The sequence below is a fragment of the Canis lupus genome, chromosome 18, assembly GCF_011100685.1.
Source record: "Canis lupus familiaris isolate Mischka breed German Shepherd chromosome 18, alternate assembly UU_Cfam_GSD_1.0, whole genome shotgun sequence".
Lineage (NCBI taxonomy): Eukaryota > Metazoa > Chordata > Mammalia > Carnivora > Canidae > Canis > Canis lupus.
Window position 1 is genome coordinate 10,435,884 of NC_049239.1, and position 26,040 is coordinate 10,461,923.

General features: G+C 42.7%; 1 protein-coding gene and 1 pseudogene across 1 annotated transcript in view; one reads left to right on the plus strand and one right to left on the minus strand.

Moving 5' to 3' along the window:
* Window positions 1-26,040, minus strand: part of POU6F2 (POU class 6 homeobox 2) — a 125,857-nt gene that overhangs the window by 92,540 nt on the left and 7,277 nt on the right. The window lies entirely within an intron of this gene.
* Window positions 17,107-17,727, plus strand: LOC102156992 (annotated as a pseudogene).

Here is a 26,040-nt window from a genome sequence, read left to right on the forward strand (position 1 = left end):
TCTGACCAATCATCCACCTTGCTGGAGTGCTGGGTGGAATTATCAGCGGAGTCATGACCGAGGGCAACCACAGGGGAAAACAGGGAGCAGGTGCACTGCCTCTGAGTAGAGCAGTGAGGAGTGAAAGACGAGGCTTCTAATGCTCTGGGTCTGGGAGACTCCCAGACTGCACTCTGAGAACCACTCCCCAGACTTGGGCTTCTTTTGTCCTGATAAATACAGCAATGCCTTTGATCCTATTAACTTTATGGGAAAACCTTCTTCCGTTCTTCTATGGGTCTGTACTCTGCAGAGGAGACCTGTGCCCTTTCTGTATTCACATAATCTATGAGAAAGGGAGAGTATTGGTCAGGGGTTCTCCAGAAAAATAATACCAATAGAATGTGTATGTGTACACACCCACACACACACACACCTTTATTGGTTCTATTTTTTATATCATCTGGGTTTTTTTTTTAAAGATTTTATTTATTTATTCATGAGAGATACAGAGAGAGAGAGAGAGAGAGAGAGAGAAGCAGAGACACAGGCAGAGGGAGAAGCAGGCTCCATGCAGGGAGCCCAATGTGGGACTCGATCCCGGGTCTCCAGGATCAGGCCCTGGGCCAAAAGCAGGCGCTAAACCACTGAGCCACCCAGGGATCCCCTATACCATCTGTTTTTGTATTTATGTCAGATATATTAGTAGCATCTGTTCTATATATACATATATATAAATAGAGATAGAGATACATACATAGATACATAGATAGATACATAGAGAGAAAGACAGACAGACAGACAGGTTTATTTTATAGAATTGGTTCATGCAAATATAGAGGCTGATGAGTCTAAAATCTGCAGGGTAGGCTGGCAAGCTGGAGACCCAGGGAAGAACTGATGTTGAAGTTCAAGTTGGAAGGCTGTCTGCTGCAGAATTCCCTCTTGCTCAGGGGAGGCCAGTCTTTTGTTCTATTCAGGCCTTCAACTGATTGAATGTGGCCCACCCACAGTACAGAAGGAAATCTGCGTTACTAAATGCCTACTGATTTAAATGTAATCTCATCCAAAAACCCTCTCACAGGAATATACATAATAACATCTGACTACATATCTGGGCACCATGGTCCAGTCAAGTACAAAGGGCACAGTTGACCAAGGCAGCGGTCCTATCTGCCACAAAGTAGAGACCATTCAAATAACTACTACCAATGCAAGCATCCAGGAGCGTGCTTGCTTACTATGCTTTCCTCTGGCTTTTCTTGCCCTTCTAAAATCTGTTAGAACTTTGGAGCCCCACCCAAGTTCCACCACTTCCAGGAAGTCCTCTCAGACATTCCACACCTCGGCTCACTCCTTTCTGGGTCTACAAGAGCACTTGCTGTCTCTTCACACGGTTTGATCATTATGTTCTCTTATTATTGCACAGAGACTTGCCTCCCTGGAACGTATATAATCTATATCGACAGCAACGATCCAACATCATCAGGAAGTTGCAGTCATGTTTCCTTTCATCTACACTGGGCAAATCACACCCCTGTGACTGACCATCCCGCCAACCCGTCAAATCTGTGAAATGCCCACTTTACTGGGGTGTTGGTGGATAATATGAGATAATGTTTGTGAAAGTACTTTGTAAACCACAAGGCATGATACAAATAGAAGATTTTTATTATGATGATACTTTGTTTAAGAAGGCAGGGGATGGGAGTAAAATGCTTTTAAGTGATTTACATTTTACAAGTTTTATAGTTCTGGCACTAAAAGGTTTAACCCTAGCTCTTCTGGGAAAACTCAGTTATCAAGAGGAAGTTATTTCTTTGGGGGTGATGAATAGCCAACATCTTTCCTGTGCTATCCTGATGTTCTAAGTGCAATGGATCCCTTGCCTCCTGCCTATTCCAGAACACCCCTGGTTTGTTTCATCAAAGCCCCCCCCCCCCCACTGGATCACTACCATCTGTATATAGCATGATGCTTCAATTTCTGTCTTTAAAAAAATAGACCTATCTTGACTCTCCCCATTCCCTCCAGTTAGCTGTACCTGTCAGCTTCCTTTCAGAGCAGGTGCCTGGAAAGGGTTGTCTATTTCTGATGTTACCAATTCGTCTTCTCCTATTTTTTTGAACCCACTTTAAGATTTTATTTATTTATTCATGAGAGACACACAGAGAGAGGCAGAGACATAGGCAGAGGCAGAAGCAGACTCCCTGTGGGGAGCCCGAAGCAAGACTCAATGCCAGGACCCCAGAATCACAACCTGAGCCAAAGGCAGACGCTCAACCACTGAGCCACCCAGGCGTCCCCTGAATCCACTTTCATCACTGAAATTCCTCACCACCATTCCACAGAAGCTGTCATCAAGGGCACTGCTTCCCTCCAGGGGCTAGCTCCAATGTTAATCCTCAGCTCTCCTCTTACTTGATCTGCCAAAACTAGTTGGCCCTGTTGACCACTATCTCCTAGAAGCACTGATTCACTTCAGCTTCTGGCTGCACCTCCCTTCCTACCTCCCTGACCTTTCCTTAGTCTCCTTGGCTGATGTCTTTTCCTCCACAGGGATTCTTAGCATTAGGTGCTTCAGAAGTGCTTGAACCTCTTTCTTTATCTGGGCCCACTCTTCAGGTGATAAGATTCAGGGTTATGGCTTTAAAAACCAGTGGGAACACCAATGAACTCCCAAATTTCTCTCCAATGTGGACCTTTCTTCAGAACTTGAGATCCACCTGCTTTCTCAACCTTTCCTCCAAGATAGTTAGCAGTCTCTCAAACATAGCCTACCCAAGACTGACACACTAAAAACGAAACACGGCCCCACCCCTGGTCCTTCCTGTGTGGAAGTATGATGACGCCAGCTGCACAGGTCAAAGGCACTGGAGACAACTTTGATGCCTCTCTTTTTCTTACACATCAAAGCCAGCCCATTAGCAAATCCTGTCAGCTCTTCTTCAAAATATATATGATCTGATGACCTCTCACCATCTCTACCTCATCCAATCGGGGACAAGCTATCATGACTCTGTTGAAATCACTGCTGTAGTTTTTTTTTTTTTAAAGATTTTGTTTATTTATTTATGAGTGACACAGATAGAGAAGCAGAGACATAGGCAGAGGGAGAAGCAGGCTCCTCTGGGGAGCCTGATGTGGGACTCGATCCCAAGACCCTGGGATCTTGACCTGAAAGGAAAACAGACACTCAGCCACTGAGCCACTCAGGTGCCCCAGTGTCATAGCCTTCTAACTGGACTTCCCATTTTTGTTCTTGAGTCCCCACAGTCCATTCCCCTCATAGGGTCTGTGGGGCTCTCTGTTTCATGCAAGGTGATTGCTAAAGTCCTGGCAATGGCCTACAAGATCCAAGATGATCTGGTCCCTGCTTCTTTTATGGCATCTGTTGCCACTCCTCCCTCTCTCAAGACTCCAGTCTTGCTGCCCTTTCTGCTCTTTCTGGAATCTTCTAGCACCTTCCTACTTCAGGGCTCTGCACTGGTCCCTCTCCCAGAGCACATTCTCTCCATACATTGGCAGATTCTTTCCCAATAGATCTCGGTTCCAATAAAGATGCCTTTTCTGGTCAACCTATGTCAGTTAGTAACCACCTCTCTAGCACTTTCTTTCCCTTTGACCTCACTTATTATTCCCTCATAGCAGCTAACAATGTTTAATGTACTATGCATTCACTTGATTTTTAAAAAATTTGTACTCACTCCTGATTCCTGCTCGAGCTCTAAGAATGTTCTTAACATCTGTAGAGGCTCAAGGAATAATTATTGAATAAATGAGTTCATGACTCAAAGGATTCAAATGGCATCGGAAATCTAACAAGAAGGGATGCCTGGGTGGCTCAGCGGTTGAGCATCTGCCTTTGGCTCGGGGCGCGATCCCAGAGTTCCAGGATCAAGTCCCACATCAGGCTCCTCGCAGGGAGCCTGCTTCTCACTCTGCCTCTGTCTTTCCCTCTCTCTGTGTGTCTCTCATGAACAAGTAAATAAAATCTTCAAAAAGAAAGAAAGAAATCTAACAAGGAACCCGCAAAAAGTTCCCCAGATGAAAAAGTCTGGGTCTACTTGCCACAGAATCCTCTGTGAAACTTGGTACCCCTTAAATCTTCAGGTTTTGCTCTTCTTCTAAGCAGACATGTCCAGAAAAGAGTCCCCCACCTCCTATCCCCACCAAAGGCGACCCTGGCAGGTTCTTCCTTGGGCTATTCAACTCCTATATGTGTTGCAATAAACATTTTCATTTCTTTCATTTCTCACCCCTCTTCCTTTTTTCCTGGAAGTTGACAGATCTCAACAGAAAATAAAAAGGCTAAATGCATGCTTTCTGAATTTTGGTCAGGATTAGAAACTTCAAGATGTATCTTATTGGAGGGTATTTTTTGAGCAATTGAGGGCTAGGTTATAATTTTGTCTGGATTCACCCAAACAGGAGCTCATATTTACAGACAAGGGAGGCAAGACTGCTTTGTAATGCAGGTTGAGTGAACTAACTCGTACTCAGATTCGGCCACTGGGGGATGGTACCTAAAGGGAGGCTGGCACTGTCCTGGATGGCCGGGTGCTTTGTCCACCAGCAGTCTGTGAAGGACATGCTATCTCTATGTGACAGAGATACTTTCTGTGGGCTCCTCCCCATTGCCTGACCTACTCGCTTCTGCAAATAACCCTTTAGGTCCTCTCTAAAACCAGAGCTCAAACATTTGTGGATGTTCTTTCTTCAAACTCAAGAACTGGCAATTTCACGGTGACCCTTTCAAACTGTGTGAGCGGGGCAAAGTGGTGAGAGAAACACATCTTTTAGTGCTGTTTCCTGGCTCTCAAATAAGTTACATAAAAAGGGAAAGAATAAACTTTAAAATGTTTTTTTTTTTTGAACTGTCATTTGATGATGTGTTCTGCAATCTTCAGAAAATAGGTACATGTTACTACCACATTAGGGAGAAAATAAGTTAAATAAAAATTTCTAGCAGCAAGCCTGAAGGCTATCATATTGTCACTCAATAATTTGTTTCTGAAAATCCCCAAATGCACTTTAGTAGGTCTGCAAGCTTTCAACTTTCTGGATCACATACCATATGCAGTACACCCAAAAGAAACAGAGGCAATCAAACTGACAGATTCTAATTTAGAAACCGAAAAGTGAATTTTCTACTGTTTTTGAAGGTAAAAAATGACAGTGTTGCCTCTTCCCCTGAAAATTTATCTATAATTATGCTTTGCGATAGAAGGAAAACAGCACACTTGCTGTGCACAACATTTGAGTCTTAAGAGCTGCTTTTGATTAATTAATTCATATTTTTATCAGGAGGTCAAGAAGCCTGCTTGTCAGAGCCCACACCTCCATTTATGCAGCAAATCGTGATTTATAAGACAAAGTCGGCGGAGTACAGTTGAACACAGTTAAAGCACCATGTATATGTGGAAAGCAAGTTTTACAGCTAGGGCTTCATTAGATTAAAATCTTTGGCCTCTTTGTGGTATGCTCTTTCCTATTGAATTTTGGAGTTCCTGCAGACCAAGAGAAAAACCCAGACTCCTCACCCACCCTTCAGACTACGCTTACATCTCAGGAATGCTAAGGGGTCAGAATTGGTCAGGTTCTCGGTGGTGCATCCTTCAAATGCAGAATTGGATGTCTCAGCAGCATCTCCAAAGGCAACACGGAGAACAGATGTGCGGCTGGTCAGCAGAGGAAAGGGGAGACAGGGAGCAAAACTCAGCTTCACTGAGTGACTATTAAATCCCACTTCCTGAAAGGTGCTTTCGCTCTGTTATTTAATCCTCGTGACAAACGAGCGTGCCATGTAACATTTCACTGTTGTAGAAAGTCTCAGAACATTTATATGTGACTTCAAAGATTACATATCTGGAGTTTACAGAAATCATTTCTATTTAACGCTCTATTTTGTTAACATCTGTCCGTGGCTTGTAACTCATCTCTCAGAATACATGCAGTGTATTCATTAGAAAACCTTGGGCTAATACTAAGTAACTAATACTAATTAACAGAATCTTAATTAGTAAATAGTGCCATTGAGGGCAGGATAGCTCAAAAGGGACCCTTTGCCTTGGCTAATATGTCACAAGTCCTCTAACAGGAAGATCCTATCTGGAAATGCAATTCTAAATAAGGATGTTAACTACTCCCTTGTACCTGAGAACTTCCCTGTGAGCAAATCTTGCCCGTGAAATATAAAAAATCCTCTGTGTTGCATTTGAAATCTGATAAATATTTATTATCAATGCTGTTTGCTTTTAATCTGTTCGGGATATCATTTCTCCAGCTTCTTAGTAGTTAAACAAAAATGGCATTTACATTACAATATTGCTTGCCAACAATCTCATTTTCTGGTTTAGTCAGCAGCCCTTCATGCTTGATTAGTCTTTAATTATACAAATACCTACATATTAAAAAAAGTTTTCTTTTTTCCATACTTTGAGCATGTAATTATTTTCTCTTGCATGCAATAACCTTTAATTTTAGGATTAAGCAACTGATTCTTTTTAGTATGGATGGGCCTTTTCAAGTGTTAAAACAAATTTGGTTATTGTATTATGAGAAAAATTAACTTTGGGAAACCTCTCATCAGTGCCTTTGACAGCACCCTGATCAGCTGTTACAGAAAGCACCGGGTATCCAAAAGATAAAACAAGACTTCATTTCTCCAGTGTTTTCCAATTTCTCCCTCTCTCTCTCTCTGGTCTAGGAATGTGATAATTTAAGCACTTAAGACCTGAATATATCAATTTTCCTATTTGCACAAATAGGGCTGAGAGCAGATGTTTTATATAAAAATATTTTAATACAAAGGCTGTTTCTAGTTTGAGTTGGAAAACCTACAAACTGTAAACTTTTATAATCAAAGATTTTTCTGTAAGAAATCCACAGAATGTTTAAAACTAGAGGAGTATCTTGTTGAGTTGGATGGTGTTTCTCCCCACACGCCATGCCTAATACTTGGGGCCAGTGAGAAGCCAAACAGCAATGAAATGGTACCTCCCTGGGGTACTTGGGTGGCTCAGTGGTTGAACATCTGTCTTTGGCTCAGGTCGTGATCCCGGGGTCCTGGCATCTAGTCCCACATTGGGTTCCCTGCATGGAGCCTGCTTCTCCCTCTGTCTATGTCTCTGCCTCTCTCTCTGTCTCTCATGAATGGTTAAATAAAATCTTTGGGAAAAAAAAGAAATAGTACTTCCTTTTCTAAAACCAAACAGGGGAAATCCTTAATATATCACCTGACACGCTTTTGGATATTTACTTTATATTCATTTCCTTCTCTCTCCTCTCATACTAAATTCTGAGAAAAACAACATCCATTTCTTTCTGGGAGTCATCTCAAGGAGCAAACCAATCTGAGAACCTCACGGCATTCAGTTAGCCACATTAAATATGCACCGGGTTCTAGGTTCTGAATGAGGCTTGCAGGACATAGTGACAAATAAGATTGACAGGTACATTAACCCAAGCCAGAGCAGGACGACATTAGCCTGTGTTTAAAGCGCTGCTAGGAAGATACTTTAACTTTCCTCCAACGTCCATCCCAAAGTTTAGTTTGGCTGGTGGTAAAAGCATCATTCTCATATACCCAGTTTTTATGCAGAAGTACAACATTCTCTTTTGTTCAGTCCTCAGGGTTGACCACAGAATCTCAGAACTGGACAGGGCCACCAGGCTCTTCTGGTCCCATGTCTCTACAAGAGAACCACTGAAGTGGCTACCCCTTCTTTGGGACAGCTGTCTCGCTGGCTCACCCAACAGCACACCTATCTGTGCATACATCTCCTGGGAAGCGCTGTTCTGTAGATTTGTACCCAAGGTCCTAATTCTACCAACATGGCCACTTTACTCTTACTGGGCTGTAGCAATGAACAGGACAAAGTCCCTGTGATTATGAAATTTCCATTCTAGTTGGAAGAAAATACATAAGCAAATCACCAAATAAATATATAACGTGTCATGTGGTGATAAGACCTCCAAAGAACGATGAAGGAACAGAGGTGCCACGTGTGCAATTTTATATAAGATGGTGAAGGAAGGACTCTTTGATGAGGCAAAATTTAAGGCAAGACCTAAATAAAGTGAGGGAGGAAGCTGGATATCTAAGGGAAAAGTGTCTAGGTGGAGGGAGCGATAAGCACGTGAGGTCTTGGCATTGAAAGTTAAACACTGAAATACACTGAACTTGTATAACTCAAGCCTCATTACCCCCAAACCAAGGTCTCTGTGTTCTCCACAATCTTTTAGATGTACCTTTTGGTATTTGCCCCTCTATTTCTAAATAATAATTTATTTTTAAAAAATATTTTATTTATTCATGAGAGACAGACAGAGAGGCAGAGACACAGGCAGAGGGAGAAGCAGGCTCCATGTAGGGAGACCGACGGGGGACTCGATCCCAGGTCTCCAGGATCACACCCTGGGCTGAAGGCAGCGCTAAACCGCTGGGCCACCTGAGCTGCCCTAAATAATAGTTTAAATTGTTTTTCTTGATTTGCCAATTTGGGGTATTATTGATTGGCTTCCACTATGGGAGATGAGGATTGAATATCCGCACCCACTCCCTATTTCCCCTCCTCCTGTGATCCCTTCATCCTGCCAACAGAGTTTCCAACTTAATCGGAATTTCTTTTTGGGACTACGAAAGTTCTGTTTACCTCCAATGCTGTTAGTACACTTCCTTCCTTGTAAAAGCTTTTGCTCTTACCAAAGTTAATCATTGGTCTTTTCTGTCTGCTTAGTTTTTTTTCTTTCTTTCTTTCTATTCATGATTCTTCCTAAACTCATCTCAGGAATGATGAACATTATTTTCCTTTAGAGAACCATACCAGGTATTCTCTTGGTTTCTCTTCCCTACCCTTCCCCTGCCGGTTCTCCAGGGACATCCTTTCTAGAGTCCTCAATGGAAACTGCCCCAATGGAAACTGGTTGTGTTCTAAGTTCACAGTAACTATCAGCCTGGGTGTTCCTTTTTGACCCTTTCAATGGTAAAGCTCCAATCTTTCTGTTCTTGGGTATACTCTCTTGTCTTGGTGGAGCACTTCTGGTGAAGTTGATGAAGAATGCATGACATCAATTTGAGACAAATTTTCCGGAGACTTTGCGTCTGAATCTTTAGTTGACTCTTATATTTGATAGTTAGCTCAGCAGTATATTAAGTACAAGTTGGAAACCATTTCCCTCAGAATTTTGAAGGCTTTGCTCCATTGTCTTCCAGCTTCAAGTATTGCCATGGAAACCCAGTGTTATTCTGATTCTTGATTACTTGTATTTTACCTGTTCTCCCCCAGAAAACATTCACAATGATATGTGTCAGATGTTTTGTTCTGTTTCCATTCATTAGGTTATTTATTCAGTGAGACTTTCAATGAGGTAACATCCTTCAAGTCTGGGAAATTTTCTTGTATTATTTCTTTGTAATTCATTCTCTCTCTCTCTCTCTCTCTCTCTCTCTCTCTCTCTCTGTATTCTGTTAGCTAGAAGTTGGATCTCCTGGATCAATCTAGTATTTTCTCCATATATTACTAATTTGCTCTCTTTTTTCTTTCGTTCTACATCCCAAGAAATTTTCTATATTTCTAAACCTTCTACTGAATTTTTCTTTCTGCTATAATTATTTTGACTATTATCTAAATATTTCCTGAATTATTTTTTAAGTGGTCCTTCTGTGTTGTACTTTCGTTTTGTGGATGCATGGTCTCTATGGAGATTTTAGGATATTACTTTAAACATTTTAATAAAATTGTTCTCTTTCCTCTGTTGCTTCTATTTCCAACAAATTTCTCCCCTCTTTGATTTGTTTTAGTTTCTGATTTCAGATAAAAGCATTTCTCAAATATTTAGTCATTCCTTGTTGTCTTTTCACATATAAAAAGAAAGAAGGGACCTGGCGATGTTGGAAATCCCAAATATTGATAACTGAGTCTTTCCTCTCTGATTCATGGTCGGGTCTCTCCAAAGAAGAATCCTTCAATACCTGAGGTGGCTAGGTAGTGAGATGCCTGCATACTTGAGCACCTGTGTATGATATAAATAGCCCCGTGAGGTCATGTTTTATCGTTCAGGATGTAGACTTTCCCTGGATGCCCTGGTCAGCAGTAAGGAGCTCTCTCCAGCACACAGTGAGCCATACATATGTCTCCAAGTCTCTCATTCAATTTCTCATGCATAAAGCTGCTAGAGAGCTTATGTTCTGTGACGTTCCAGATGTCACAGGTCTCACAGGAGCCATGTACATGGGGTGAGATCAGAAGGTGACTGCTATTGCTGGCAGATACTTGTGTTCAAAAGTGGTTTCAAAACCATGGTCACACGGCTTATCTTGGGATGGGTGTAGTTGCCTGTCTGCTTGGATTGAGGAGGAAGCTGCAGGTCTACTGTTCATTATGCAGTCATTAACCTACGCCTCTGTTTTCAGCTACATGCCCTGCCATCCCTGTCTTTCATGGTAGCTGGTATCTGGAGCCCCGCAAACCCTTGGATTCTGGGGGCTCCAAGGATGCCTTGCTTCTCACTGTGTCCCTCTCAGACCCTTGACATTCAGCTTTCTCAGCCTGGTTAACTCTTTCACCTGCTTTTCCAGAATTTGGTTGAACTTGCTTGTCCACTGCTGTCTTTTCTCCACTTCACTTTGCCTTTTTGGATTCATATGATTAAAAAATTCCTTTAATATCATTTTAGTGGGATTCCCAGATGGTGTGTAGAGATATATGTACATATTCAATCTACAGTCTATCTCACTGAAGAGGAAACCCTCCCATTTTTTTTCTTTTTGAGAACTGGAAAGATCTTTTCTATTTTTTGTTTCCTAGTACCCTTTTTATTCTTTACATTTCATCAGGTATTAACAACCATTTTCACTTTTTCAATCTTTCACTTAAAAAAAAACTCAGTTTCTTAAGATGTTTTGTCTCAACTCATCAACATTTTTCATATGTATATTGCCCTGAGCCTTGGCTAACCTGTCCTCATCTAAGAAACTGTTTACAGTACTATAGGGCAGGAGTTCTTCAACCTTCTTCATCATCAGAATCATTGGCTTCACCCCAGAGATTCTGATTTTATAGTTCTTAAGTTGGGTGAGGGGAATCTATATTATTAAAGAATCTCCAAGTGATTAAAACTTCTTTCCTTATTTTTTCTTACACAAAAATTTAACCACATGTAAAAGAAGACACAATGTTATCATGAACTCCCATGGCGCTATCACCCAGCTTCAATACTTTTCAGCTCATGGCCAATCTTCTTTTATCGATTCCCTACTCAACAACCTCCACCAATATTATTTTCTTCCTTCCCACATCTTCTGAGAAAAATCCAGACACCCTACCATTTCATTTGTATTTAAGTATGTATCTTCAAAAAATACTCCTAAAATATAACTAAACACCACTATTATACCTAAAAATATTAAAAAGAATCCCTGAACATCATCAGACATCCTATCAGCAGTCATATTTCCAACTGTCCCATAAATGTCATTCTTTTACCTTTTTACATTTGCTTGAATTGTCAGCTAAATAAAGCCCACATCATGAAATTCTTTGCTGTGTCTTTTGGTCTACATGTCCAACCCCCTAACCCTTCATCTGAATTTCTCTCTCTTTCTTTCTTATGATTTACTTGCTAAAGAAACCTCCCCATGTGATTTTGATGTGTGGCCAATCTGGGAATCATAACTTCTCTGAAGCACCCTTGGAGATTACATACAAGGACATCAGCTAGAGCAATCAGTACCCTGGAGCCCCCACTCTTGTTAAGGAAACCCCTACACGTCACCTGCAAACCTTTTAATAACATTGCATTTCTGGCTCTCATTCACCTTGATTTTAAAAATCGTTTGTTCTGAGATCCCTAAGTGGCTCAGTCAGTTAAGCATCCAATTCTTGATTTCGGCTCGGGTCATGACCTGAGGGTTGTGATATTGAGCCCTCCATTGGGCTCCACACTCAGCATGGAGTTTGCTTGAGATTCTTTCTCTCCCTCTCCCTCTGCGTCTTGCCCCACATGGTGTGCATGCTCTATAAATGAATGAATGAATGAATGAATAAATAAATAAATAAAATCTTTAAAAAAAACATTAGTTCTATTGTCGTGTTTTGTGTGTATGTGTGTCTGAGTTTTTTCCCTCTCATTATAGTATATGTGGAACACCATCTTTACCCATCACTTCTACTTTTTGAACATCATCTTTTTTGGGGGGGGGTGGGTTGGTAAATCTATCCATTCTAAATTACAGTTCTGCTGGCATGGTGGTAGTCACCTCAGCCAGCATCCAAGAATCATCCTAGTTAGGTTTTTCCAAATCATCTGGGAAAGAGAGGTGTCTCCTATGGCCTTCACCCAAGGATTCTCTTGTCTCAAATAGGATCACATTTTGAAAATTATTAGTAAAGTTGCCAAGTAGAAAGAACACAAAGTATTTCTAAGAATTACTAATTCCATCTTTTCACTAAATTAAGAAGATATCCAAATGCCTTAGCTTTTTTGCTAAAATATTTCACCAGTGAGGTGAAAACAAGTAGAGGCAGTTTGGATAAATGTTGGAGGTGGCATAGTGATCATAGCTTGGGAGAAGGGCCCCAAATGATTTATTGTCCAAACCATGACAGTTCTGAGTGTGAGATGAGTGCTATTGGCAATTACACCAGACAACAGGGATACAAAGAGACTATCCCAGTTAAAAGAGCATGTGAGGTCCCCCAGGGTGGAGCCAGACAGTCTGGACTCAAATCCCAGCTCCACCTCAAAGAAGCTGTGGGCTTTTGGTAAATTACTGGCTTCTCCAAGTCTTGGTTTCCTTCTACTATAAGTGATTGCAAGGCATAAGCAGGAAAATGTATACAGAATACCACAGTTTCCAGCATGAAAATCTCAACGGTATTTTAATTTTTTAAACTGGATCATAATTTTTCTACTGGGAGATTCTGCACTGGTGGGGTTTAGGACAGCCAAGCATGTCACATGAGAGTCTCTGGTATCCAATGGTGGGATCCTGAGGTATACCCTTGGTGGGAGATTCCCTTTCATCTTCCTTGGGTCTTTCTATCTGTTCTCTAATACTTTTATGCTTTGGAAAATACAATTTAACTCACAGATCAATCAGATCTATAAAATATTAAGAAGGCCTCCTCCTCTCTCTATTACATTCTGAATATCAAGAACCACCATGGGTGGGTTTAGATGAGGGGGAAGGAAACAGAAGACTAAATAGGAAATGGTGGTCTTTGCTTTGATGAACATTTCCTACCAGAGGAAACAGGCTGATTTGAAGCAGTCTAAGTGAAGTTCTGCATTTCCCAAAGCCCACTGAGAAGAGAGGGCAAAGAACAACGGTGTTAAAACAATTTCAAATAAATCATAATCATAGAGGTGCCTGGCTAGCTCAGTTGGAAGAGCATGCAACTCTTGATCTCGGGGTTGTGAGTTTGAGCCCCATATTGGGTATAGAGACTACTAAAAATAATAATAATAATAATAAAATAAAGTAAAGGAACTTAAAAAAAAAAGAAATCAGAGTCATAACAAGATCCAAGGTTTTTATAGTCCTTACTATGTGCCAGGCATATATATAAATATTATAAATAAAAAAGTAAATGGGTAACCTTTCTTTCATTGGTAATTGTTATCTTCATCAAATAATTTTGCAAATAAATTTAAGATAGTCAGATAATAGGCCCTTACATATTTGCACAATAAATAACTGCGGCACGAGAAATCATCACTTATAACAATTATTGACAGCCCTGGGACATACAGAGGTATGAGACTTAGTGTCTGTTCTTCAGGGCCTTATAATTCAAGTAAGAGAACAAAGTTGTCCATAGATTAAAAAAAAAAAAAAAAAAAAGACTGGCATGTGCTAGGAGCCAAATGTGTGAGTCAGAGAGGAGAGTCCTCCCTGAGAGCTGGACAACCTGGGCAGGGAGTAGGAAGTACAGGGAAGCGTTCAGGGCAGTGGTGAGGGGAAGAGGCATGCCTGGCAATGGGGAGCACCCTAGCAGAGCCAGGGAGGTGGACTGCACAGGGCACCTCAGGCCTGCGGAGGGTTGAGAGAGTGGGAGAGTCAGGGGTCGGTGGGAGACTGGGTAGAGGGGAGGGCCAGAGCACCCAGGCTAAGAAGGCCAACAGAGAGCTTTTTAAGGATGAGGGTGATAGAAGAAAGTGTTCTTTTAGGCAGGTTGGCTTGACAGTGGTTTGTAGAGTGAATTGGATCGGGGAAAAAACAAAAGTAGGAAGACCGGGTCAGGGAGGATGATGCTAGCTCTGCCCCAGGCCAGACCAGGTAGGAGAACCAAGAGAGGTTCTAAGTACTCTGGATGTAAGTTCTCCGGCCCACGAATTTTCTGCCTGGAGCCTGTGGACCTGGCTCTCACCTTGCAACTCTCAAGACAGGGTTTTTCCCTTGATAAATGTTCCAAGAACCCAAATCTGTGCGGGGTCCTGGGCTTCCTTCCCACCATGTTCTCTCTCCCTCTTTCACTTTCTCCTTAGCTTGACCTATTCACTTTCCCTGAGACTGCTTTGCCTGTCTTTAATATATTATTTCTCATTTAATAGGTTTGTTAAACTGTGAATTTTCTGTGAGTTTTCAACCATATAGGCAGCGGGTATACAGAAGTTTCCTGAAACGTGTGTATGTGGCAGGAGGGAGGGTGAATAGCATAATTGTTTAGGCCCCTTTTGACTGTTAGGGATGATGTTGAGTATTGAGGGGCTCATCGTCACATTCAGTATGTTGGAACACCAATAAACTTGCTTCTGACCTAATATGTGTCTAAGAACTCCTACCTCTGTCTCCCTGAAGAGTTAGGTCTTTCAGGGCAGGGCTTTTCAAATTCTGAGCTTATTCCATGCAAGAAATACACTTGACAATTCAATCCAACACATATATACATACAAAATACACACATACGCACATGTTTATGAACAAATATATCTATCATTCTCTCTCTCTCTCTCTCTCTATATATATATATATGTATGTATGTATGTATGTATATGCAACTAAATACATATGTCTATATGTATATAATCTAAACAGAAGCTTCAAGAAAAAAACCACATAGCTTTACTATCTATGATATGATGCCCTTGTATTTTCTATTACCTTTTATTAATTTTCTTTAAAGACTTCTGGTTATGAACCAGACACTAAACCAATATAATAACCACACAAAATGTGGTAACTCTATCCTTCCCCAATTTGGGCACGTTGTCCCACCTAAATCTTCATAAAGATCCAAAGAAAGGTCCAGAAGACAAAGTTTCTTAAGTGCCAAGGCCACCTTGTCTTCTGTGACTGCCTATCTCCCTCATTTACAGAATGTACCAGATTTATTCCTGGTGGGATGAAGAGAGGATGGGGCCTTTTAACACTGAGGATGAAAAGGTATAAGCATTTGGTTTGGGGATGACCCAATGGGATTTGGGCAACCACCACAAGGTCGAAAGGAAGACCTTGCTGCTCTCATCTGATCACCACTGCTTGGGAAGGAGGCTTCCTTTCTCTGTACCTTCCCGTCCCCCCTGTTTTACAAGGGCTCTCCCCAAGCCAGGTGTCTATAGCTCCCCAATAAAGCAGCACTGGTTGGAAAGAATCTCTACATTGCTCCTAAGTTCTAACTTCTGAGGGCTGTCAATGGAATGCCTAGACAGGGGTGTGCTGTAGGGCACCCTTTTTTTGTATTGCTAAGAGGGCAATATGTTTTGTGAACCCCGAATTACAGCCCAGTGTCAAGGCTGTTTGCTGAAGAGAATCTGGACTCTGATTTGTTTTCTTCTTAAAAATAGTATACCTCACCTACTCATCTGCTTCGCCGCCTGCCCCCCAACCCACCCTAACACACGGTTATGTATAAAGTGGTGTTTACTTAAAAATTAGAATTTCAGGGCCATACCCTCATGGGAGACAACCCGCTCATACAGCTGAGCTTTCTTCCTCTTCTGTTGTGACACTTTAGATTATTTCAAGCCGTGCCCCTGCTGTAGAGCCAGGTTGGCAAGGAGATTTTTCTAAAGGCTTTTTTCTCATTGCTTCGAGCCAAAGATGTTGTCCTCTGACCTTCTGATTCCCGTTCTGCATCTAATCAATGTCAGGTCACCACACGTAAGACTAAAATGAGGTTAAGTGGAAAAAAACAAAACAAAACAAAACAAAACAAAAAACAAAAGCAAAAACCCCAAGAAGCACAAAGCCCCCCAGCCTGCCCAGCCAAGTCCTTAAAGAGCTCACCACCCTCCAATAGTATAATTGCTTGGATAAGAGAATGTTTCTCGTTTGCCTCCCCACTCACTGTCCACCACCACCCCCAACACACACACCCCATTTGTTTGGTGCCTGATTTGTTTCTAGTTGCAGCAGGGAGGTCAGAGCGAAGCCAGGAGAATGAATGGAATCAGCCTCCTGCCGGGGCGCCTGGAGCGGGCGGGTGTTACGGATCAGCGTAAAGCCGGCTCCCTTTCCCAGGCCGGGCCGATGTAACTCACTGGAGTGGCAAATTACATCAGACCTACAGCTGTAACCCGACATTATGATTAATTTGATCAGTAATTTCTCCTGTTTTTCATTTTAATCGGTGTGACTATTCTGCTGTGGCAGGTCTTTCAGATCTAATTAAGATAAATTTCCGAGTAAAAGACTTGGCAGACTTTCCGAGGCAAATCCAGGCGTCTGGTGTGAAGACCTGCAGCCCCAGTCAATCACCTTCGGGGAGGGCTGCACCGCACCCCGCAATGGGCCATTCACACTTAAGCAAATTCGTAATCTCCAGGGCTGCTTAGTCATTCTCTCAAAAGACTGGGGAGGGGGTCCCCCCTTCTCCCCCCCAGGGAAGAGGAAAGAAAGGAAGACCCCAGACAATGTCATTTCTCCCCTTGTGCTCACACTCTGCTGATTCGCCCTGACTATGTGGATAACCTTGTAAGTGGACACTTTATAGATTCCCTAACTTGCTGTCCCCCCCCAAAAAAAGAAAAAATTAAATACTTGCCTATGTATATATCAAATAAACACAACTGTCTACACGCACAAATATGGAGCACACATGTATGTGACTATGAAGGTTCAAAGTAAGTAAGTTCAAAGTAAGTCACGTGATAGCTCTTTCGAAGCCGGCGCAGAGAGCGATGGGCATCTCTGGATACAAGTGCCATGGGACCAGGGGCAAGAGCAAGCCCTACCACAGGAAGGGGAAGTAGGAGCTGGGAAGGCCGGCTGCCAACACTAGGATTGGTTCCCACCACACACACCCAGTCTGCTTTCACAGAGGCCAGAAGGAGTCCCATGGCTTGAGGCTGGGTGTTGAGGACATCCCCTGGGACTCTGAGGATCCTAAGTGCAAAACAAGGGTTACTGATGTTGTCTACAATGCTTCCAACAACGAACCGGTCCACCCAAGACCCTGGTGAAGAACTGTATGGTGCTCACTGGCAGCACCGTGCCCCGACGGTGGTAGGAGTCCCACTATGCCCTTGGGCCCCAAGAAGGGGTCCATGCTGGCTCCCTAGGAGCAAGAGATTTTAAGTAAAAACAAAAAACAAAAACAACCAAAGACAATTCAAAAGAAATATGATGAAAGGAAAAAGACCAAAATCAGCAATCTTCTGGAGGAGTGGTTCCAGCAGGGCAAGCATCTCGCACGCATCTCTTCAAGAGCCAGTCCGGGTGGCTGAGCAGATGGCTATGTGCTAGGGGGCAAGGAGCTGGAGTTCTATCTGAGGGAAGTTCAAAGCTGCAAAGACAAATAAAACTTCCTCCCATCTTTGGCCATGTAAAAGAGGTGCTTACTGTTCAAAAAAATATATATTAAAAAATATATGTAGTCTATGTAATGCACATATAGTCTAACGCTTTAACGCAAACATGCATCCATCCGCATATTGGACTTGGGTTGGCAGGGGTTAAGAGCTTATTTCCCCAATTTGTTTTCTTTTAGGTCAATCCATGCATTCATTTATGTATCCTAAGGCTAGTGGCTGATATTTGTACAAGTTCTATTAGGTTTCTTCTGTTCTTTGAAGATGAAGATGTTAATGAGATTATTTTTTCCTAAAGCCATTTAAGCAGCAAGACCTGCCTGTGCAATCTGGTATAGACACATTGGGCAAGTGTCAAGTATTTGCCTGGGTTACTGGGTTGACACACCAACTTATAGGATATACAAAACGACATGCCAAGAACCTCGAAGCAGGGGATGTTCTTAAAGACCTTTTTTTTAAAAAAGATTTTTATTTATTTATTCATGAGGGAGAGAGAGAGAGATAGAGAGGCCGAGACACAGGCAGAGGGAGAAGCAGACTCCATGCAGGGAGCCCAATGCAGGACTTGATCCCAGGACTAGAGGATCATGCCCTGGGCTGAAGGCAGGCGTTAAACCTCTGAGCCACCCAGGGATCCCATTTTATGAAGAATCCATTGCCTCACAATGATGGCACCACTGTCAATTATCACAAAGCAAATTCTCCATTTTAAAGGGAATGGCCATTTTGGAAAGTACACGTGACTGGAGAGAAGGGGCTTTAACATGAATGATTTTGTACCCAGCTCCGACAGTGTTGATGAAGAGGGTAAAGAACTTCCACAAGCCACACTAGACAATCTTTCATCAGGTAAAAAGAACTACATTCTGACCCTGTATGACCTCTTCATTTGGAGGATGATTTTGCTACCATTTTACATGTATCTTGGCTTTTGCTCCTGAAACAGTGTATCGACATGATGGTATAAGAGAAGACTCCCTCACCCCAACTAAGGCAGACAGACAGTCCCAGATGCACTTCTGTGGCTGTACGAAAGATGGGAGGAATGCAGGAAGGGGTGATCTGCACAGTCATATAGCCAGGCGAGCTTGGGCCTAAACATTGGAGCGAGACCCACTGACTTTTCAGCTCTGATTTGTCAGTGTTCACAGACCATTTCAATCTCTTTGTACTTGAGTATCAATTGGGTAGAAATGGCTCCAACAGAACTAGTATATTTACCAAATAAAAAGAAGAATGTGTGGCTGCACTGTCACCCCTAACTTCAGAGTTTCTGCTTCATGAGCAATGATAAGACTGAAATTTTAGATCAGGAGCTCCAAGAAAAGCCAGGGAGGGGACTCTGGGAGTCTTTCTTTGCACAGAGGTAACTGTGCAATTACCTCCATCTTCATCTGCAAGTTAGAAATCATTATGTGATTTATTTTTTTAAGACTTTATTTTTGAGAGAAAGAGAGAGGGAAAGAGAGATAGAATGAGCACAAGCTGGGGGGAGAGGCAGAGGGAAAAGCAGACCCCCCCACTAAGCAGGGAGTCCCACTCCAGGCTTGATCTCAGCACCCCAGGGATCATGACCTGAGCTGAAGGCACACGCTTAACCTACTGAGCCACCCAGGTGCTCCCATTATGTGATTTAAATGAGATCTCTTTAAAATATGGAAATCCCACAATAAAAAAGAAGAAAACTAAAGATAGGCAGATTAGCACAGTAGACAAGATTTTATGTCAGATAGACCTTGGTTTGAATCTTGCTTCTTAGAAGTCCTTACTCCTAACTTCCTTACCTGTGAAGTGAGTTAGTGGGACATCCAAGGTTCACTGAGCTTTGTTACTCAAGATGAGGCAGAGGGGCAGGCACTTCAGCTTCACCTGAGCTGGTTAGAACCACAGACTCTAGGGTAAGCCCTCTACTCCAGAGCTACTGAATCCAGAGTCCACGTTTATCAAAGTCCCAGGGGAATTCTTATGCAAATAAAAGCTTGAGAAGCCCAGGTATAGATCCGATGAGACACCATCTAGCAGCAGTCTGAGCATCTAATAAACTCTCAACCAGATAGTTGTTCTTGTTTGGAGAGGGTGTTAAAAGATTATTTATTTCTCCTATTCTGAGTGTCAGAAGTGAATCACAAGGTGTGAGGTTTTTCTGCAAATATTGGCTAATAACCCAACTTGAGTCTGGGAGAGGCTCCAGTGTATAAAAAAGTACATTTATGGCTGTTTTCATTTCCTGATGGACTGTGAATCTGGGGAGGGGTAGGGTGGAAGTAACACTGGCTTAATCTTCTTAGAACTGAAGGCGTAGTTTTATTATATCATAGAAGTAAAGTTAGCACCAACCTCTGCAACCAACACACTTCTAGGGTACATAGTGTTTTGTATAAATGAGTGGTAGGGATTTGCTCTTTTAGAAATGAATAATTGGGAGCCTATTTACAAGACAATAGGTAGTCGTACCTTGAAGATGCTTAAAATGTATTCATGGTGATATTTACACTTGGAGAACTTGTAAAATACCCCATTTTTGCTTTCTGCCTTTAACAACTTTCTGCCTTGTCCAGGTTGGTTCCAAGGACCATTTGGTTTTTAGCTCCAGATTGGCCAAATTCCTTCCATGGGATGCAGAACACTGGAGGTGGTAATTACTCTAAGGAATGTTAATTTTTTAGAACCCCAGACAGCAGCGCAAGATGACTTTCCCTCTGCTTTACAACATACAAGTTTCCAAGACAACCAGACTCAAGAGAGCTTTCCTTGGTGGGGGAAAGTGAGAGGGTTTCTCTGAAATCTTCTCCTCTCTGAACCCTTCAACGTTGCTTTGTTCTCTTTAAATGCCACATTCATAACCTCACAATGCAACGACAGAGAGCTCGACTCTGGAAAGAGCGGCCAGCCTCGGGGAGGATATGGAGCCCAGCTGAGAAAAGAAGGAGCTCCCTGACTTGATTTCTCTTTTATGACAGTTCCATTTCTTCTGGTGTAGAAAACTGAATGATGGCTGATCCCAGTCAAACGACAGTTCAGATGAAATGTGTCGGGCTGGAGAGTTGCATTGATCAGAGCCTAACTGGGCTTTCAGATGAGAGTCATCAGCCTCGCCAGACAGGGCGCTCCCCCCACCACTGCGTTCACCTGTGTCCTCACAGGCACCCCCACTAAGTGGCCAAGGACTGGGAAATGCCCTGCCAGTGAACGGCCACTCTAAGGAGTACCTGAACCTTTGCCATGTGGATCCCTCTTACACATGAAAGAAGAGACTCTGCAACTGCCATTCTCAACATGGCGCCTTTCTCTGTCTTATCTCTGTACTGAAGCCAGAATGCCCAATTTAGTTCTCCACAGAGGAGGATGAAAGAGAAGGAAAACACCAGTGCCTCTGAGGCACTCTCTCTCTCTCTTTTAAATAGGAAACAAGAAAAGAGCCAGGATGGGAGCATTATTACTGAGAGAGTGCCCCGCAGACAGAGTTTTGACATCTGGTACTCTAGAGGCCTTACACCCGGCTTGCCATGCAGATTTCAGACTGACTTGATCTGTTGTTTGGATTCCAACCACTCTTCAAACACAGGGGTTGAGGAGGCAGTTATTAGGGTATTGGGGAAATGTTCTGACCACTGGAAACTCCTCAGTCAAAAGATTGCAGGGTAGGGGCGTGGTGAGGAGAGAGAATGCCCTCTCTGTCCCTGGGGTTGCCAGGGGCCATGGGGTCCAGTGGTATCCTGCTGTCACTTCTCCATGCCCTGGCACGGGGAGGCCCAACTCCAGGGGCAGTGCTGTGTGAAGAGAAGAAGTAATGGGGAGTAAAGTAGAGGAGGGGGGGAAGCCCAGCAGAAGGAGAAGCTCTCCAAGATGTCAGCTGCCATGAGAAGCAACCCAGCCAGACCTTCCCTTGATTTTTGGACCCAGTGGTTTTTCTCATTGCCAATTGTAAGAACCATCCTTGGTTTCGGCTTTCCCTGCTCTTGCTTTGGTTTTGAGTTTTTTCTTTCCTCCTTCCCCATTTGTCTCTACTTTGTTTTCTCTATTGCCCAGTCCATAGGATTCGGTCTGTGGATTTTTGATGATGTCCTAGGTAAGGAAACGTAACATTATTTTAGTTGTGTCAATGCTACAATAAGTTCAAGAAGGAAGCCTCAAAGCAGTGGTTGCTGAGGGATTTTCCATGGGATATTAATTAGTGTGATGTGGGGGGGGAGGTTCAGTTCAGGTTCGAACACAGGTTCGAGAATTTCTTGGTTAAATAATGTTGACTAGACATCTCTACTGCAGGATGTGTTTCAGCTTTCAGTGTCCTACTATTCATTGAGAAATATCTAGGAGTCGCATGCAGTGTGAGGTATCTGCCTATCTGTCTATCTATCTATCTATCTATCTATCTATCATCTATCATCATCTATCTATCAATCTATCTATCCATCTTAACTATTCATCCATCCACCTATCCATTCACCCACCTATCTACTCCCCGCCTCTATCTATCTATCTATCTATCTATCTATCTATCTATCTATCTATCTATCAACATCTATCTATCATCACCTACTTACCATGAAATCTGTTTTCAATGCAATTTCTTTGGCCTGGTGTTTTGTGGAAGACACTTTGGGAAATGTCGCCTTAGAAAATGTTGGCAGGGGGCAGCCCAGGTGACTCAGCGGTTTAGCACCGCCTTCAGCCCAGGGCATGATCCTGGATCCCAGGATCGAGTCCCACGTCGGGCTCCCTGCATGGAGCCTGCTTCTCCCTCTGCCTGTGTCTCTGCTTCTCTCTCTGTGTCTCTCATGAATAAATTTAAAAAAAATCTAAAAAAAAATGCTGGCAATTAAATGTGGGAATAAGAACAAATAACTCACCAATAATCCAAATGAACAATTGCAGAGGCAGTAAAATATAAATGGAGATGCTCTGAAGTCTGACAGTAATGTTGAGGAAGTTCCTTCAGTTTCCTGACAGTCTGTTGCTCTGCACCTGAACTGAAGATAATTTTTGCCTCTTCTAGGCTTTTGTGAGGAGGAAATGAGAGGCCAAAGTACTCAGAGAGTATAAAGTACATAGATACAGTCGATAAATGATAATGGTTATTCCATGAAACCCATGCATGAAATACTGTCTATAAAATGCTCTTTGTAAACTTCAGAACGCGCTGCAAATTTTGGCCACATATTCTCAGGAGTCCTTCTTGAGTACCGCGTACCCGTTGTGGGTTAATGGTGTTGTGCATACATAGTTCCTTCTTTCCACGGAACCCAAACCACCTTCTTTGTGTTATTTCATAAACAGAATGTGGAGCTGGAAAGGGCTTTAAGATCCTCTAATACAAACTTTCCATAAAATAAGTGACACGACTGAGTCCCAGAGATTAGGTGACTTGCCCAAGGTCACACAGTCAGTTGGTGGCGGAACCGAGATCCCCAAGATTCTTTCTATTTACCCACAACCTAAAACCCACAACTTTGGGAACTTAGAAGGGAAAAATTGATCTTGTGGTTCTTGGTACCCTTGATGGAGAATCTGAGGTTCTCTGGGTTGAAGTGAGAATTCTTTACGACTTCAGGAGCACACGGCCACAACTCTCTTTCTTTCTGTTCTGCACACTCTCCAAGGCTCTTGCTCAGGCTTGCCCTTGCTCCAGCCTCCCTCTGCCCATGTCCCCCTCCTCAGAAATCCTCCTCACCTTTCCTACTTGACTCTGCAAACCTTGTGTGTGACTCATGTTACTCATGAGTAGCCTCATGTTAGCTCAGCCAGGCTCTTCTGTAGTGTCCGGTGCCTAATTTTACTGTGGACATGTGTGTTTTCATATTCCCAGGACTATTGGCTTTTTGTTCAACTTCCAATGGTTTTTTTGTTTGTCTCCTGACCCCCTCAGATGATAGTATCTGTAGTCAAGAAAGGAAAAAAGGAGGGACGCCTGGATGGCTCAGCGATTTGGTGCCTGCCTTTGGCCCAGGGCATGATCCTGGAGTGCCGGGACCAAGTCCCACAGTGGGCTCCTTGAGGTGAGCCTGCTTCTCCCTCTGCCTATGTCTCTGCCTCTCTCTCTCTCTGTGTCTCTCATGAATAAATAAATAAAATCTTTAAAAAAATAAAAAAAGAGGGATCCCTGGGTGGCGCAGCGGTTTAGCGCCTGCCTTTGGCCCAGGGCGCGATCCTGGAGACCTGGGATCGAATCCCACGTCGGGCTCCCGGTGCATGGAGCCTGCTTCTCCCTCTGCCTGTGTCTCTGCCTCTCTCTCTCTCTCTCTGTGACTATCATAAAATAAAAAAATAAGAAATTTAAAAATAAATAAATAAATAAAAAAAGAAAAGAAAGGAAAAAAGGCAGGCGGATGCGGGTATTTTTTATTACCAGCTACCTATCAGGAACTGCATTTGATACTTCTCATTTACTCCCCACATCAGCCCTCCAGCCAAGGAGGAAATCGAGGCTAAGGATGGGCTGACCTCACCCAAGCACCCAGCAGAGCCAGCACTCATTCGAGTTCAAGAGTGTCTGCTTCTAAAGACCACACTCTCTCTAAGGCACCACATTGTCCTGCAAACCTTCCCTGAGGCCATCATGCACACCATAGGTGCTCCATAAATGTTTGCAGATCATGAAGTGCTTTCTCTACAACCTGGAGAAAATTCACTTGCAAGTCTATACTGGAGAAATCAATTTAAAAGCCCGTGTAAAATTTATCCCAAACCTGTGGGAAGTGAATTAAGGCTAAAATACAAGGAATAACACTTGATCTGGTGAGCCCAGGACTACCGTATTAAGTTAACATAAATACTGGCTGTATTTTGCTCATTCAGAGTGAAGTGCCCGCCAGCACATTTGGGGCATCTCAAGTTGCCACTAAAACCTGCATCTATGCACATGGAGACAAAACTGTTTCAGAAATATTCTGAACTCGACTTTGAGATTCGCTTATCAGCCATATCCGACAGATGGTGATGGGGCTGGATGTCGTGTGTGGCTCCAGGCTCATTGCTGAGCTCGCTGCAGACAAGCCATGGACCTGCCCACTGTCATGCTCAGAGCGGGTGCTGCTCTCCTGGGGAAGTTAGAGCTTGCCATGTTCAAATGCAGCAATAATCTCTCCACCCCCTTTGAGTCTGGCACCCTTCCTATCTATCGCTACTTGACATGAGCTTCCATAGTCAGTGGAGTGAACATGCTGTCTGCTTTGTTAAACCCTTTTCTACATGATTTGACTAATCTACACAGCAGTACCCAGAAATGGTAAATCTAGACAATGACAAAGAAGCGCCACAGTATATAAGTATATTCTTGGTAAACTAATTTTCCCCCTGCCACTCTCAAAGCAATATAAACTTTGTTGTTCCTCCTGGATCTCAAATGCTTGTAATAAATTCTTTGAAATGTCAGTAATGTTGAACTGAGGGTTTTTTTTTTTAAGGAGATTTTCTTCCTTTCATAAAAGGAAAAATTGTCCCTTGCAGAGAATGTGGATAGATATGTTTTGTTTATTTCATTCGGCGCTGAGTACGGTTGGGTAAAGGGACTCCCATTTCCCACCCAACTTCCTGCTGAATGAGTGAATGATGAATGAAACCCTCAATTTACTGGACAGTAGCATAAACAGAAATAAATTCATACTCTTTCATATCTGTAGTTTAATCAACATTTGTTTAACATAATTATAGCACATAACACATTTCATCAGTATGTTATATTTAAGCTCCATGATAATTCTCTGGGTTTGGATGGATTTTTCTCCTCAATAACAACGAATTTTCTTTTGGTTGCTTAGCTCAAGGGGAAGCCTAACTCATGCTGCGTGAACTCTTCCAGTTTTTGAAAGCTCCTCACAGTCTGAATTGCTCTGGGAGGATGTTGCCTACACATTGATACTTGTACCGCTGTCACCAAACTTACTTGTTTTCATAAAACCATAAATTAGTTCAGTGAAAAATGCCAGCCAAACAAATTAGAAACATTATAATTCAATCAAAATGACTGGTTTAGTAGACCCTTGTTTACAAAGTTTAGTGAGAATCTGGATTTCCACTGCACCCCCCTGCTCTGATCCACTATCCAACACACACTTGCTTTTCTACTGTGCAAAATTTGGTGCAATTTTCAAGTTCAACTAGAAAGTGGGATCCAAGGCCTGGATGGAATGTTCAGTGGACACAATGTCACTGGCTTTGGAGAATATTTGTCAAGTAAATCATATACACAGCTGGTACCCAAACTGTGAGGGTTAGGGTGAGGGAAGTGAGGCAGTCATCTCAGGCACAAAATGTAAGAGTTTGCCCCAAAACACAGTAATTAAGATGAACAACATCTAATGG